This window comes from Otolemur garnettii, unplaced genomic scaffold (genome assembly GCF_000181295.1).
Source record: "Otolemur garnettii isolate 467f Iridium unplaced genomic scaffold, OtoGar3 scaffold00019, whole genome shotgun sequence".
Classification (NCBI taxonomy): domain Eukaryota; kingdom Metazoa; phylum Chordata; class Mammalia; order Primates; family Galagidae; genus Otolemur; species Otolemur garnettii.
In genome coordinates this window covers 9,584,650-9,595,955 of record NW_003852414.1, presented here as the reverse complement: position 1 = coordinate 9,595,955, position 11,306 = coordinate 9,584,650, and the positions used below count along the sequence as shown (strand labels likewise).

Genomic DNA, 11,306 nt, shown 5'->3' with positions numbered 1-11,306 from the left:
CCTCCCAAGTAGCTGGGACCACAGGTGCCCACCATAATGCCTGGCTATTTTTTGGTTGCAGCCGTCATTGTTGTTTGGTGGGCCCAGGCTGGATTCGAACCCACCACCTTGGGTGTACATGGCCGGCGCCTTAGCCACTTGAGCCACAGGCGCCGAGCTGAAGCCCTAGCTTTTCCTAGGCATTTCTTTTGATCTCTTTACAGAATCATTCTTGGTTTCTAGCTGGGCAATAAATGCCATCGCTGCATCAAGAGTGGGGAAGTGCCAACTCCTGTTAACTGTTTAGGAAGAAGTCCTTCAATTAACCACTGTAATGTCTGCCTCAGTTTCCACTCCCATTCTTGATACCTGGGCTTAAAATCTTTCCAGAGGCTCTCCTGGAAGAGCAGTTTCCTCTGTGGCTCCAGTCTTCTCTTTAGCATGACCCAGGCTTGGCTGCCACTGCCCTGGCTTGTGATCAGTTTAATCCTGGAGAAGTCTATCAAATTTCTGGTCAGCTACTTCTCATTGTATTTATTCTCTCTTGTGCTTAGACAGTTACTTCATTACAATTGGATATAGAAAGAGGAGGTAGAGAAACATTTGCTTAATTCACCAAGAATTTGAACTTAGGTCTTCTGAGCAGTCTTCTTACCCTTATACCTACAATATGGACATCATATTCAGCTCTTTTATTTGTCAACTATGTGTTCTCAGGCAAACCTTTTTATCTCTTTGTATCCCCCAATTTTTAACTATTATTTATGGAGAATAATATTGACCACATATAGCTGCAATATAAATTGAAGAGAATATCAATCATATCTAGTTTTATTTATTATTTATTTACTTTGAGACAGTCTAACTTTGTCACCCTTGGTAGAATGCTCTGGTGTAATAGCTCACGGCAACTTCAGGCAGACTCTTGGGTTTAAGCAATTCTCTTGCCTCAGTCTCCCATGTAGCTGGGACTACAGGTGCCTGCCACAATGCCTGGCTTTTTTTTTTTTTTAGAGATGAGGTCTCACTCTGGCTCAGGCTAGTCTTGAACTCCTGAGCTCAGGGCAATCGACCTGCCTCAGCCTCCCAGAGTGCTAGGATTACAGGCGTACCACACCCAGCCCCTTATCCAATTTTAAAGAGGATGTTTTGAGAATGTCAAGCATGATATTTAGTAGGATCTGGAAAAATATGAGGAGCTAGAAAAAACATTTAGAAATTAAAAACCCATGCAGAAATTTAAAACCTAGCTATAAAATTTGACTTTGAGATCTATATGAATGAGAGCTAACAGGAAAAAAAAAAGAGAGCAGTGTTTTTAAATTTAAGAAATCATTAACAAAGAAGATATATTTTTACTTAGAGTTTCTCTTTCTTTTTTCTTTCTTTCTTTCTTTTTTTTTTTTTTTTTTTAAGACAGTGCCACTCTGTTAACTCAGCTAGTATGCATTGTTGTCATTGTAATTCACTGTAACCTCAAACTCCTGGGCTGGCTCAAGTGATCCTCCTGCCTCAGGCTCCTGGGTAGCTACAGGTGTGCACCACCATGTCCAGCTAAGTTTTCTATTTCTTGTAGAGACAAGGTCTTAATCTTGCTCAAGCTGGTCTTGAACTCTTAACTTCAAGTGATTCTCCCACTGTGGCCTCCCAGAATGATAGGATTATAGGTGTGAGCCACTGTACTTGGCCCTTTGCTTAGATTTGAAATCAAATGTTAATATAAATGTTATGTTTAATTAAATCACCAGAAAATCTCCAGGCATAAGACAATTATTACATATTTTAAGGAAGATTACAGCGTTCACTTTAGATATCTATTTTCTCTGACAGAACATGCTTTGTTCTTATTTTTTCCTCCTTGGCAAGTCAAAAAAATATAACTTTGGATATATTATGTAACTTTTTTGAATCTTATTTTCTTCATCTGTAAAATAGAAAAAGTATTTCCTCTCTCAGAGGACTATTTGAATTAAACAAGTCAATAGAAGTGACCTCTGTGTGCCATTCCCTGACAAGAATTGCCTCATCGCATTCAGAAATGGTCATGTCCAAAGAAGTTCTATAGAGAAGACTATGGATGTGTTGGATAACATAGATTATAGGTTATCATTTCTTTGAAGGAAAACCACCAAAAAGAGACATCAGTCAGCTACCTCTGTAAAAGCAGCATACTCAAGGTTTATTTTTCTGGGGGTCGGTGGGTGGGAATCACCTACTATCAGATTCTAAACTTTAGCAATTTTAAGACATATGCTGCATTTAACTTTGAAAAAGTGCCAAATACCAAGATGGTATTTGTGGATAGAGGATAGAGGTCCCATCCTGATTCATCTTACTTCATTATTATTTTATTGGTTCTCTTTTATCAAATTTGATGGTTTTCCAGACAAAAGGTATAGACCTTTGCAAAGAAGTCTTGACCTGATTGCCAAAAAGACTTCCAAGAACAAGAAGCCAGACAGATGGAAGATGTGTGTACTATGTAAAGTTTTGGCAAGCTTCTCTGGACATGTCTGCTGCTAAGTGGTATGGGGGAGGAGAACATTTTCTTGCCTTAAGACAGACTGTTGTCAAATTCTTCTTTTAAAGGGGGATCAGACCTTACAAACCATGTTACGACAGGACTATAAAGTCATGGTTGAAACTATGGGAACGACTGACACTTAAATAGTTGGTAAATAGATTTAAAGCAATTTCCGGCAACATTTTCGGAAGATAATTTATCATTATTACATGATGGGACTAGGAAAAAACATCTGCTACAAATGCCTCTTAAATTTGGCCTTCTAAATAAGCAGAAAACTGTTTATTTGATAATGATATTCTTTCATAAGTAATGCTTACTGTTCTGTAGAAATGCAAGAGGCCAAAATGAAGTTATTATCTCCTCTCCCCCTCCTCCTCCTCCTACCAAATTGTAAGTTAGAGCACAAGGTTACATTCACTACTAGGTTGACTTTCTATTATTTTATTTAAGGTATAAAGATGTAGTTGGCAGAAAAAGCAGGTTTTGAGGTGAGTAGGCTTCATATTTTCCATTTGTAAGACTTTTGAGGACTTAGATAACAATATAAATGCTATCTTTCCTAACTAATATTTTCTGGCTGACGGTTAGCTACTTTAGACAATTGTTTTATCCCTAAGCTGTGAATAAGACAGCTATGTATTTAATGCCTATTAGTGAAGATCAAATGAGATAAGGCATGCCAAAAGTTCTTTGAAAACTGGAAAAGCTAAACAATTGTAGGGATTTAAAATATAACGCTTATGCATAGTATATTCAATTGTGCAAAACAAGGTTTACAGAACATGTTTACTTTGTTCATCAGTCACGTAGCTTATTATTGTTGGTCAGGGTTAGTAACCATTGTTATTTTAATTGATTTTTTTTCACATTCTTATATGCTAAATTAATAATGACACTCAATTATGCAGGTCTGGTAAATGTGGATTTATTTTTCCTGCCTTTGCTCTCATTCTAGTGATATTTTGCATTTAGAAATGGAAAATTTTGGAAAAAAGAAAACTTTTGTCTCCTAATTAAGTGCTGTGTTATAATTGAAAGGGAAGGAGGAGAAAACAGAGCCATTAAAAGTTGACTGAAAACTAAAGAAAAGATTGTATTCAAGGGGCTTCCATAAAAGAATAAACAAAAATTTACCTATACTAGTAAATATGACACTTTTCTAGGAACCATCTTATTATCACTAGAACTACCACCAGAACCACTGTTGTCAGCATCTGTCAACCAGTGTTGACAGCACTCTGGTTCTGTGTGAAATTCTGTGTGTCTGTATTAGAATTGAGAAGTAAAATAGAAGTGTTGGAACTGTGTATGATGGTACTGGCAGCCAGAACATCTTAACATTTCCTGACCACCAGGTGGCCTCTACAAACTGCCAAATAACCTACAACCTACAACCTGCTTTCACCAGAATTACCCTGCAAAACCATCAGAGTGTGTTTACGGCTTTGAAATTCCCTGGGGAATATGGTATAGAAGAGCAGATCACGTCCTCTTTTCTTTGGGTAGCTTTCTTATTTTTGTGTATAATATGTAAATTTTATGGAATATGGTTTTCTGATTTCCTTTATTTTTCCTTTTGTATTACTACTGTCAGATCTGTGTGTTATTCTAACTCTTCCTCTTGTAATATGAACTCTTAAAGTGATCTCCGTCTGTTTACTGGATTGACCATATCTAAATACCCTCATCCTGGCACAATGCCAGAGAGCTGAAAAGAATACAGTGAACCAGTATTACTGTAGTAATGGTGTTGGGCTTACTAAACTCCCATGATACTATGTTGACTATTTGCCCCACTTCATATCTAACATTGTGACTAGCATAGTCAGTGCTCAATACATTTTGTGAATGAATGGATAAATTGTTCTTTCACTTCTTTTTCCCATTAGACCATAATCTTTTAAAGAATGATATCCTAGGCTTCTATCTATACCACCACCTCGCATGTAGTAGGCCCTCACACGCATGTGCACACACACACACCTATGTATTGATCTACTCATCTATCTATAATGTGCGTGTATAACATCAGTTAATTTATTGAACATTCTGGCACGTTGATACTAAACATGGTCAAACAGCTGTGATAAGAGAATAATTAACAGACTTGAAGTCAAATGCATAGTTTTGAGTTCCTTATCTGACATGGAGGAGCTGTGTGTTTTCACATGAGTCATTTACTTTCTGGGACTCTACTTATTGATATATAAAATGAGAACACTACTTACCTCTTAGATTGTTTGGGAGGAAGTTCTTATAACTGAAAAATGTGATAGATAAAAGAAGTGTTGGTTTATTGTTGACATTATCTTTTTAACTTTGGCTTTTGAATCCTATCTTGAATCCTGGCTTTGTTCACTCAATGGCTTCTGATTAAAGTTTTGGTTGTGTTAGGGAAAGTTATCCTTATCCTGAAATAACTCAGGTATCTGCCTACATATGCTAAGTAAGCAGACAAGTACTTCAGCATTTAGGTCAGACCTGATGTGTTAGAGTTGCCAAATATTTTCTCTGTTGCTAAAGCCCTGGGAGAACTGGGTTCTGGGTGCTCTTGTACTTTTTGTAGTTATGGGATTGAGCGGAATGACAGAGATGCTGGGTGTTTTTGTGAGCAATATTTTTTTTAGGATGAGAGGCCCCAAGTGAAGAAGTTACCCAAAGAAGACTTTAGCTAAAACTTACTCTGTGAAATATTAATCTTAGATATTTGCTGTTACATGGTAACAGAAAGGAAATCACTACTCCTCCACTCCTCCACTGGTCTATCCCCTTACCCCTCCCCATTTGCAACTAACGTGTGAGATGGATTCTTCCATCCATACTGTTTTATGTGTAAATAATTTTAATTAAATAATTGCTATAACCTTATTACTTTGTATACTTTTTATTCACACAAATCTATTTACTTAATTAATTTAAAGCCTATTGCACTTGGTATTCCCAGGTGGTCTTCAAGTAGTCTCCCATCTAAGTACTAACGAGGCCCAACCCTGCTTAGCTTCTGAGATCAGAGGAGATCAGGCACATTCAGGGTGGTGTGGCTGTAGACCATACATCTCTTATTTTGGAAATCTAATGTTGGTACATATACAACCAGTCCATTTCTCTATTGATGCATAGTATACTTTCTGTGCTCTTTTATGGATGTAAGAATTTCTTTGAAAGATAAACACAAGAGCAGGATTTCTGGGTCATAGGGAGGAGTATGTGTAATTTTACCAAATATTGTAAGACTGCTTTCTAGACAGGCTGCATCAGCAGGGCTCCTATAGCCTCACATTCCTGCCAACACTTGGCATTATACAGCTTTCTAATTTTCTGCCAATCTAACAAATTTGAAGTGGTATCTCACTGTTGTTTTAATTTGCATTTTTCTGATTACTAATGTGCTTGAGCATCTCTTCATGTGCTTGTGCAGCTGTGGGGTTTACTTTTTTGTAAACTGCTTGTTTATATCCTTTCTCCATTTTCTCTTATAATGCCTATATTTTTAATTAGATATTTTGGTGTATTACAGATACTATTTCATTGTCAGTTTTATTATCTATTTATTTTGAGGTAGAATCTCTTTCTGTTGCTGAGGCTAGAGTACAGTGGTGTCATAGCTCAGTGCAACCTTGAACTCCTGGGCTCACTTTATCCTCCTGTCTCAGCCTCCAAAGTAGCTGGGATTAAGGCACAAACCACCCATACATGGCTAATTTTTAAAATTTTATAGTGGCAGGGTCTCACTATATTGCCCAGGATGGTTTCAATCTCCTGGCCTTAAGCCATCCCCTCTCCTCAGCCCCCCAAAGTGCTGAAGGGGATGAACCACTATGCCTACCCATAATCAGTTTTAGACACTGTAAAATATCCAACTGTCATCCTTTAAAACTTTTTCCATAATGTCCTCCCTTGAGGAGCAGAATTAAAAAAAGTTCTGATTCCATTTGACTTATAAAAATTTTGTTTTGTAGTTTATCCTTTAGGGTTTTCTTTACTGTCTTAGTCTGTTTTGTACTGTTAAAACCGAATTCCTGAGACTGGGGGATTTATAATCAACAGCAATTTACTTGGCTCAGTTCCAAAGGCTGGAAGTCCAAGGTTGAGGAGCAATACCTGGTGAGGAATTTCTCGTTGTGTCATACTGTGGCACAAGGTGAAAGGGCAAAAAAGCTTACATGTGCACAAGAAAAAAGGGAGGGGATGATGAGCACAAGAGGGGGCCAAACTGGCTTTTATAACAAACCCACTCACTCCCTCACTGGCCACATTAATCCCTTCATGAGAGAAGAACACACATGACTGAATCACCTCTAAAGATCCCACCTCTCAACCCTGCCGCATTGGGAATTTAATTTCCAACATGTGAACTCTGGGGGATATATTCAAACCATAGCATTTGTGAAGTCTTTTAATAACTTGTCACAGAAATATTTTATGTTTATGACTATTAACTTTATAGTTTTACTTTTCACAATCACATCTTTAACATTTGGAGCTCACCTGTGCATATGGTTATCAGGTAGGCATTGGTTATTTATTTATTTATTTTTTGGCAGTTTTGGCCAGGCCCGGGCTTGAACCCACCACCCCTGGTATATGGGGCTGGCACCCTACTCCTTGAGCCACAGGCGCCACTCAGGCATTGGTTATTATTTTTATTCATCTAGTGAGCCAGATTCCCAATGTTATCATCCTTTATCATACATATTAGCTCCTCATATCAGTGCTTGACTCTGAGCTATTTTGTTTCATAGTTTCCCATGTCTGCCATGATTGGGTAGTATGTCTTTGTCTTTTTTTTTTTTTTTTTTTGAGACACAGTCTCACTCTGTTGCCCCAGCTCATAGCAACTTCAAACTTCTGGGTTCAAGGATCCTCCTGCCTCAGCCTCCCAAGTAGCTGGAACTACAGGGACCTGCCACAATGCCAGCTAATTTTTCTTAGTAAAGATGGGGTCTTGCTTTTGCTCAGGTTGGTATCAAAGTCCTGAGCTCACAGGATCCTCCATCCTCAGCCTCCCAGAATGCTAGGATTACAGGTGTGGCCCCTGGGTAGTTATGTCTTAATATTTGATTGGGCAAGTCCTCTTTCTTTTCTTTTTCACAGCTATCTTTTATCATTCCATTGAAACCTAAGGTACTATGTTTTAGTTATGTCATTCAAAACATAATTTATGTTTAGGTTATGGTTATGTTTTCAAAAATTCACCTAGAATTTTGATGGGTTGTGTATTAAATTTATAGCTCCATCTGATTAGGATTTTTATAATAAATTATCCCCTTTCAGAGAATGGGATGTTTCTGCATCTATTCAGATCATCTACTGTCCTTCATTAGAGCTTTCAAGATCTTTCCATAGAGCATATCAGTACTGACTCTTGATTAAGTAAATTAATAGAGACCCTAATGAGTCTTGCTATTTGGAATATCATCTTTTCAGTTAATTTTTTTAAAATCAGAGATTGTTGGTGTAGAGAAAGGGTAATGACTTTTGTTCTTTGATTTGGTCTCCAACAACCTTGCTGAACTTTTATTATTGGTCTCATAGTTATCTATTGATTTCACTGCTAAAGGATCATATCATACACAATAAAGAGCATTCAATGCTTGTCTTCTGATCTTTACTTCTCATTTCTTTAGTTTTTTGTTCATATAGAGTTAGTGAAGGCTTCCAGTACTATCTTATGCAACATTAGTGATATAGTAAGCTTTCTTGCCTTGAAGTGAATATCTTAAAAAAAAAAAAATTTCTCCCTTAAGTTTAATGTTGTAGAGGCAAGCTTTACCACTTCTAGTGTGGTCATTTAAAGAAATTTAGGTGTTAAACTTGTAAAATGTATTTTTAGGTTGATTAAAATAATTTTTCTGATTTCATCTATTGTGAATTTTGTTGATATTTGGTTTTTAAACATTTATTCTTAACATATAATTATCATGATGTATAAATTATGTATCTATTTTTGAGAAAGGGTCTTGCTTTGTCATCTGGACTGTGGTATAGTGACAACAATCGTAGCTCACTGTACCGTGAAAGTGATCCTTTTGCCTCAGCCTCCCAAGTAGCTAGGACTGAAGGGATGCGCTGCTTTGCTCAGCTAATTTCTTTTAGTATTTTTAATTTTCATAGAGACAAGGTCTTGCTATGCTGCCCAAGCTGGTCTTGAACTCTTGAGTTTAAGTGATCCTTCTGCCTCGGCCTCCCCAGATGCTAGGATTACCACATCTGGCCTTAATAAATTTTAACACTTGTTTAGCCAGTATTTTCTTTAGAAATTTACTTGAGTAGTTAAAATGTAGTTCCTTTTTTTTTGGTACTGTCCTCGTGTTGTTTGGAATCAAAATCACATAAAATGAATTGGATAGGTTTTGTTCTTTTTTTCGTTTTTGAAAACTTATGAAAAGTGAAATAACTATTCTTAAATGTTTGGAGAAATTCATATATAAAGCTATCTAGGGCTGAAATTTTACAGGGGAGAGAATTATTTAAATTTTTTTTTTTTTTTAGAGATAGAGTCTTACTTTGTTGCCCTCAGTGGAGTGCTGTGGCATCACAGCTCACAGCTACCTCCAACTCCTAGGCTTAGGTGATTCTCTTGCATCAGCCTCTCGAGTAACTGGGACTATAGGTGCTCACCACAACGCCTGGCTATTATTTTGTTGCAGTTTGGCCGGGGCAGTGTTTGAACCTGCCACACTCGAAATATGGAGCCAGCACCCTACTCACTGAGCCACAGGTGATGCTGGAATGATTTAAATTTTTTATGTTTATTGTTCTATTCAAGTTTTTAATTCCTTCTTGGAGCAGATTTGACATTTTGTATTTTCTATCTTATATCTTTTTCCCATTTCTTCTAGTCTTTTTAAGTTTATTAGACAATAATTCATCATAATACTGTTTTGAAACATGCCTTTGTATCTCTTCATTCTGAGCATTGTTTATTTGCATGAAATATTTTCTTTAATTCTTGAGGTCTCCTTTGTCTTTGTAAAGAACTAGCTTTTAGATAAAGTTTTTAACTACTTTGAAATAATTTTAGACTTTCTGAAGATTAAGGTAGTACAGAAAGTTCCCATACATTCTTCACCCAGATTCCTATAATAATACATCTTACATAACCACGGTAAAATTAGCAAAACTAAGGACCTAATATTAGTACACTATTAACTAAACTATAGGCTTCATTCAGAGTTCCTATTTTTCCACTAATATCCCTTTCCTGTTCCAGGATCCAAAGCAGGATACTATATATTGTGGACTGAATTGTGTTCTCTTTAATTCTTAAGTTGAAGTCCTAACCTCCAGTATCTCAGAATGTGACTATATTTAGAGATAGGCTCTTTCAAGAGGTAATTAAAGTGAGGTCATTATGGTGGGTTCTAATCTAATCTAATTGCTGTCCTTGTAAGAAGAAATTAGGACACAGACATGTATAGAACAAAGGCCAGAGAAGACATGAAGAGAAGACAGCCACCTACAAGCTAAGGAGAGAGGACTGAAGAAACCAACTTGCTGACTCCTTTATGTTGAACTTCTAGCCTAAATAACTGGGAGAATATCATGTTCTGTTACTTAAGTCATGCAGTGTAAGGTGCTTATTATGGCAGCCTTAGCAAACAAATATATGTGTGCAGTGTTACATTTGGTTGTCATATTTCCCTAGTCTCCTCCAATCTGTGACAGTTTCTCAGTCATTGTCTTTCAAAGATATTCTCTTATGTTATTAATTATGAATTGACACTTTCAAAGAGTACTAGTCAGGTATTTTGTTGAATATCTCTCAATTCAATTTTATCTGATGGCTTCTCAAGATTAGATTACAATCTGGACTTTTGGGACAAATACAATAAAGAGAAACTGCCTTCCTGCCTCATGTCAGAGAATATGCAGTATCGATATGCTTTATTATTGATGATGTTAACCTTGATCGCTTAGTTAACATGGTGTTTGCCAAGTTTCTCCCCTCTATAGTTACTATTTTCCCCTTTTATACTTTATTCATTAGAAATGAGTCACTAACTTAAACCCACATTCAAGGGGAGGTAACTTCCTCTTCCTGGAGGGTGGTGTGCCAAAGACTTTGAGACATATGTTAAAACCACGATAGCAATGAACAAATGTTTTGGAGGAGATACTTTGAGGTTATTCAAACATCCTGTTTCTACTTTTAAGTTTTCCCCAATATTATTAGCACTTGTCACTGCGTCTTGCCCACAACAATTATTCCCCTATACTGTTCTAATGATTTCCTATTCCCCTCATTCCTTCTACATTTATCAAATAAAATTCTTCTGTCAGAAAGAGTTGCCCTTTCTTCTCCAATTATTTATGTAATCATTTATTTATATAAGTATGGACTTATATTTATTTGGGGGGTTATAATTTGATATTCTCATTATTATCTTGTTGCTCAAAATGTCCCAACTTTGGAAACTGGTAACTCTTTTGACTACTGGTGTCCTCTGTTCTTATTTTCTGGCAGTATAAACGATACTCCACGTGTATCTTCTTTTTTCCTTGAATTAGTCCTTTCTCCAAGGAACCTTGGCTTCTTTTACTGGAAAAGGGAGTTTAAATACCAAGCTATGGGTGCTAATTGTGCTTGCTTTTTCCCTCTCTCATTCCCTCTTCACATCATTGACTTCTGCCTCTTTGTTATGGAATCATTCTAAACATTTGGTTTTTCTCTGGTGCTTCTTCATGTCCATCAGCTTGAATTAAACATTTAGGTTTTGTAAAAAAAAACTTGTTTCCTGATAAATGTACAGTATTTAAAGCAACAAACTTCCATCTAGTTCTTTTTTTTTTTTTTTTT

General features: G+C 36.6%; 1 protein-coding gene and 1 pseudogene across 1 annotated transcript in view; one reads left to right on the top strand and one right to left on the bottom strand.

Annotated features, from left to right (window-relative positions):
* Positions 1-11,306, top strand: part of GPR158 (G protein-coupled receptor 158) — a 317,486-nt gene that overhangs the window by 16,877 nt on the left and 289,303 nt on the right. The window lies entirely within an intron of this gene.
* Positions 5,426-5,555, bottom strand: LOC111724142 (annotated as a pseudogene).